The following is a 6,501-nucleotide window of genomic DNA, read 5'->3' on the forward strand; positions in this document are numbered from 1 at the left end:
CCAAATATCTTTGAGACATAAAATAAACCCAAGAATTCTGTTAGGACCAGGAGGGAACATGTAATTGCAATGATCATTTTTCAGCATCCTGCATATCACAATTTCACCCACTGAGCCCTTTAAGTAAGAGAACTTGTGGCAGTGGAATGAGGCAAGGCTTTGCTTTTTATAGAAAACACAGCTAAGAGTCTCAGTTCATAAAATACCGAAAGAAAACAGGTAAGCTCCCACAAAGCACCTAGTCTGGCATGTGTAGTGATGCAGCAGCTACAAATGCAGAAGTGCACATGAGTTTGGCAGCTCTTACTGATAGGGCAATTTGAATTGTCAGTGTGCGTCTGCTCTACTTGTTGAGCCTAATGAAAAGTACAGTTTAATCACTGGTGTGCCAAATTGACCATGATTAGCTGTTATTGCAGATTAGTGCATTGTCTGGGGCTCCAGAATTATTGATCCGGGTGCTGTGCTCTGGTGTTTTCTGTGCCCTCTATCGTAACCTCTTCTTAATGCTTAGGGCAGAGAAGCAGGAAAGGAGAGTAGGAGGGAAGAAGTCCAGATGGGAAGAAAACAGGTCCTGAAAAGACCACATAGGAACTAGGTCAGGTACTCTGGAGATTAAAGAAGCATGCTTCATCCCTGGACGCAGGAGGCAGGGACAAGTAGCATACAATTACGAGGAATTAGAACGGCAACAAGTAGTGCAGATTTATCAGCTTTAATTGTCTATTGTCAGGACAGAGCCCTTCTTGTAGATCAGGCACTGCCAATGCTTTAATACCTCTAATGGACTCTCTATTGTGGGATTATCTCTCCTAAGGACAATGTATTTCTTAAAACTAGTTGTTTTGGGAGAGGGAGGGGAAAAAAAAAAAGAAGAAAAAAAGAGAAGAAGTGGCTGCAGCCCTCAGTTGTTTTGGGTTTTTTCCCCCTCTCAGGTTTGTCACATTTGCAGGAAGTTGCTGAGAGCCCAGTGTTGCTCTTCTGTCAGCAGCACTATTCCTTCAGGGGAACTGATAGATACCTATTGAACATTAACCCCCTTTGCTCCACCTTCCCCAACGAGCTCCTCCAGAAACAATAGCTGGTTGATAAAGAGCAGATAAGCAAGGACACCCGGCTTAAGAATCTCTCTGCTATCTTTATTTTAAAAGCTTTCCTGGGTTTTGCAAAGTAAACATTACAACATTTAAAGAAGGATAAGGTGTCAACTATTTAATGAGAAGTTGTGTTTAATAGCAGAGGAATTCTTCCCTCCCCCAGCCAACACACAGGTATGAAAAGACTGTTATTTCACCACCCTGGGGTAGGAGAGGTGGAGAAATGACAACTGTACTCTTAGAAGCTTAAAAAGTGGTACTACAGACCAACCCTTCCAGATTCCCTAATCAACTCTAAACATACAGTCACTATTTTGAATGATTTGGTCCTCAATGCACGGTAGTCACACTGCTGGATGTGTGATAATCTGTGGGTAAATATTTTCATTTCCACCACATGCACTTTGTCATGGTGTGTAGCTGTTGTTTTTGTTAATCTGTTTTGAAATGCGCTCTGTGGCCAGCTCTTTGTCAGAAAAGTGGCATGGTTCCACCCATGGATCTTGCCCTCCTTCTGCTGTGTTCATCAGCTCCAGGAGATTGGGCAGCCCAGAGAGTGTCTGACATGAAAACTGAACTGTGCAGGAGCACAGTCTGAAGTTTCACCATTGTTCATATCACTGTGTCTTACAGTGATATGAGGGAGGAGAGAATATCCCAAAAAGTGTCATGACTGCCAACTTGGGAAGAGACATGAAAGTTGAAATAATACAATTAATTCTGAGGTGACTTCATTATTTCAGCTTGTTGTGAGCTTGTTATGAGGCTGATGTCTGAAGTATTCACAAGAGTGAGCCTTCTAATGTATGCATACCATCTCATCCCTCCTCCATGACAGTCTGGAAGTCAGCCTATTTTAAATGAAAATTTTCCAAAGCACACTCTTTTTTCAGTCCTCTTGTCACCAGTAGAGTTGGAAAGTAATTAAAGTAGTTGGAATGGGTTGGCCAGTTGTCATTATTTTTTCCTCAGATTCAGTTACAATAGACAGAATATTCAAAACTCCAAGGTTGGGACGTGAAAGATAGAATTTGTACTCAGCTCTTCTTGTCCAGTATAAACTTGTGTTGGTAGAAACACACAAAGACAATAAAACTGTTCTTATATGGGCTTTTGACTATCATCCCTACCTTTCCCAAGACCACTATTGCTCAGAGGTGTGATGGGAAGGCTGATGGTAACCAAGAAGGGCACATCTGTGATCCACCCTCTCACAAAGCCTTCTTGCCCTCCTAACAGCAGGGCCAGACAGCTTCAGCTCCTTCTTCTCAAACTGAAGCCTCAACAAGAGGAAAAGGCTGAAGCTTAATTCTTGTCCTGTCTGCTGTGAGAATGTTTTTATTCCATTGGAGGAGAATTGTTTTGGCTTATTCATACGTCATCTGAGCAGTATTTTAATAAGGCCTAGTGGGAAACAAAAAGGGATATGGTATTTTAGTTTGATTCCTTTTTTCTCTTTTTAAGGAAAATTTCTTGAGAGGATAAAACAACAGAAACCAAAAGTGATGTTAAGGCTTGCACTAGGCAGTAGCTGAAAGTGCAGCCAAAAGATCTGCTCTTGGTATTGCACAGCCCAGACAAAAATAAACGTTTGGCATTTGGAAGTGCTACGAGGCAATGACCAGGGTGCTCTGTAATTAAAGGCGGTCCCTGAAAGCTGCATGTGTTAATTCAAAAGCCTCCTGGCTATAGCACACACCACCCCAAATGCCCTTGCAAAAAGCTTCTTGTAGATTCAAGTGCAATTTTAATTTCTCTCCTTGTAGGCAATACCAGCTGAAGTTGTCTAGGGCATACAAAGCCTCTGAGATCATATCTGAAGCCCATAGGCAGGTTTTGAAAAGGTCAGGCCAGTCTGAAGAGAAGGCAGCTTCTCTTTTACAACAAAGTATAACTTTTCCTGTTGCACAGTCACTAAAGTGTGCTGGGTCTCTCTCTTTCCCTTGAATCTGACAGCAATCATGTTTTCAAAAATGTGGCCCCAAAACATGAGTGCATATCAGAACTTGAAAGCCAGTTCTTCTTAGAGTTTGATTTCTCAGTTGGCTTTTAAAAGATGTGCAGTTGTGCAACTACATCATGTACCTTCTCAATAATGACCACAACTGGTCCCCAAATGTTTACCAGCACAAGGATGCCTACATGCAGGAAGTGGGAAATGGGGGTGGGTCTGGTAGTTACTCTTGATGTGGTCAATCTGCCACTGACCTTGTTTGGGGAAGGGGAGGATGTGAAAATGAGACTCTCCTTTAATCTCTTGTGTGCATTTTATCTCCCCTCCAACTTTTTAAAGAAATTTCATCTATTAGAGTCAGTTCCCTTCCCTCCTTCTTCCCTTTACAATTACAGCAGGCGCAGGGAAAACAGCAGCAGTGGCAGCTGAGGCTGAGTTGCACAGGCTTGTTGTTGAGCTGAAGTGGTGATAGCATCAAAGGAAATGGATGGGGATTTCTGAGATCAGAGCTGTTAGGGCCATTCATGATTTGTTGCCAGGCTGAAAGCTGCTGCAGAGAGAGCTGCCTGAGAAATGCTGATTAATACAGTAATTGAGGTTTTCTATGAGCGAGAAGGAAAAAATTATAATATTACTAAAACTGTTCTTTTTGAAATGAGCAACATTTTGAGATTGCACATTCCAGACAATAGCAGCTACTGGTGCAAACGATTTCTGTAAAAGAGCAGATAACTTCTGGTTGAACACGGAGTCTTTTTATGTTTCTCTCTTAAGGAGGAAGGTCAGAAGGTCAGTCTATATATTTCTTTAATGGCAGAGCTTCCTCTGTGATTCTTACTTTAGTACACATTCTTAACAATTTGTTTCTGTCTCTTTTTCTTGATAAACTTAGTTTTATTCCAGATCAGGCGCTGCTAGGTTGGATCTGCAAATCAGCAATACCCCTTCTCCTGCACTAAGATAGTTCTGGGCTCAGCTTCACTGGGACGCCTGGAGCTAATTTTGGGATAGCCTCAGAGCATGCCACAGAGTTATTTGAAGTCCATAGGCTTCATAGGCTGTACTCACCTCTGCACGCTCCAGGGATAGAGCCGCACTGACCTGGGATATTGGCATCCTCCTGATGAATATTTCACTTCATCTGATGTGATCTAATCTAATCTAATCTAATCTCAGCTTCCTCTTGTTTTCCAGCCCAAAAGCATACTCAGTTCCTTGAAAAGCAGATTTGCTTTTTTCCCCTGCTCTCCTTCACATTAAGAAGATCAGTCCCTAAAGGAAACACATCAACCCTTTCTTCTTGTCTCCCCCCCACCCCCCCCCCCCGCCTTTTTTTGTTTTTCTTGCAAGCTAACAGGGAAGTGAAAAGCTCTGAAACAGCTGCCTCTCGGAGTGAGACTATTTTTCGGTAAAATAATCACCTTCAGTATGACTACATTGTTTTTCTGTTCTATGCAGTGTGACTCAGCATCAGTTAATTAACCCAATCAAGTAGGCCGGATTTCTCTCCTTTAATGAATGGTTCTTCCTACTTCAGAGCCTTCCTAGACCTCATTTTGGATGTGCCTCGGTTTTACAGGGTATATCCAATTACATTTCTATCCTCCAGCCCCAGTGCTCGGGCCACCTCTCCTGTGGAATTATGCTGTGGTGGCAGTGAAGCCAGGACACTCACTTGCGAGCAGTTGCCCTACTTAGGTCTGCTGCCACGAGCCCTGCCGCGTTAGCACACACACACACACACACACACATGGAAGGTCTTTACACAGATGTGCTATTCTCAGCATCGCAGGCCCAAAATGGCAAGTAATCCTTTCCACACATCTTTTTATCAGTGGGAGGAGGAGCAGGTCAAGGGAAAGGGGTTTGTGTACGCCTGTCAGAGAGACAGACAGGTACCCGACTGCATAAACCTGCTTCCCACCCCCCCCCCCCCTTCTCCCTTTCTCCTGTGAAGAAATTCACCGAGATCATCCTAGAATATAAGTGCATGTATGTTTAGAAGGAGAATGTGAAACTAGCTGTCGCGTAAAGTGCCAGGCAAGTGACGAGAAACATGCTTGCAGACGTGTGAGAAGGAAAAGTAGTAGAGTTGCCTCACAGTGAAGCAGCTTGCATTTGTACTGGGCTGTGGATGGCTATAAATGGAATTGTGCATCACCGTTCCTCTGAGCCCGAGGATGCCTTGCTGAAGAGACAGGACCACTGAAGGAAGTAAGGCATCTGGTTGTTTTGTAATGAGAAGCAGGAATGCTCTTAATAATAAACAAACAGGACATTGTATGCCATCATCACAGGATGTCCTTCCTTCAGCCAGCATGCTGACTTGGATCGGAGGAAAAAAAAATTGGGTGCCGGGATCTGTTGATTGCTCTACCAACCCTCCTTCCCTCGGCAGTGTGCTCCCGGACGGCCGCTCGCACATCACCCCGTGCGAGACCCGTGCTCGTTTTCTTACCGCGCTGCGAAAGGGAATCGGGCTCGGAAACGCTGCGTGCCGTGTCCTGCTGCTGTGAGCTTCCCTGCTGTTACCAAGGGAAAGGGGGAAGGTTTTGTTTAAGGGAAGAAACAGAAATGTTTTCCCCAGTTCCTCTTACAGGCACTGATTAGAGACTCTGGAAAGGGATAAAATCAAAACTCTGAAACTCCCAAATTTGTCATTTCAAGTAAAGTACTATAATTATTGAGGTTTGGGAGCAAGCACTTTGAATCGAGTTTTAATCAGTAAACCAGTAAATTAATTTTAGTTGGTATTTTTTATAAAGTGCTATTAAGTCAAACTGCGCAAGAACGAAAGCGGGCACGTGTTAAACTCCGGAGCTTAAAAATAGCACGGAAAACAGATTTCTAGTAAAAGCTGCCTCAGGTGCGCTCTCCGCGAAACGCCGCGGTGCCCGCCCACCCGGCAGATCCCGGCGGCGGGGCAGCGCCGCGGCTCTCCCAGCTGACGCACGGGGCCAAAAGGAAGGGGGGAAAAAAAAGTAAAATAATAACAGTGATGTAGAAAACCCAACGCGGGTGGGCTGGGCGGGGCAGGGTCCGCAGGTAGGGCCCCACCTCCCGCGCTGTGAGAGGGGCCGGCGGAGGGAAGGCGGGGCGGGCCGGGGCGAACGGAGCGGAGAGCAGAGCGCGGCTGTGGCAGGCGGCCCCCCAGCGTTCCCCAGCGGCAAGAGCAGCAGCACCTGTGACAGCCGGGGGAGGGAGGAGCGGGAGGGGAGCGGCGGCTGGAGGTGTGAGTCAGTCTCCCGGGGACCCGGCCGCTGGAAGGAAGGAGAAATGTTTACTCTGTAGAAATGAGCCAGGTTTGCCGCCGCCGGTGGGCTTCGGTGTGGAAACGCGCGCGGACTCTGCCCCGGTAAGGAGCGCGATGCCGTCCCCTCTTCCAGCCCCGTCTCCACCTCCCCGGCTCTTGCTTCTCGCCCGTCCCGGCGCCCGCGGGACGGAGGAAAA

This window comes from Molothrus ater, chromosome 3 (genome assembly GCF_012460135.2).
Source record: "Molothrus ater isolate BHLD 08-10-18 breed brown headed cowbird chromosome 3, BPBGC_Mater_1.1, whole genome shotgun sequence".
NCBI classification, from domain to species: domain Eukaryota; kingdom Metazoa; phylum Chordata; class Aves; order Passeriformes; family Icteridae; genus Molothrus; species Molothrus ater.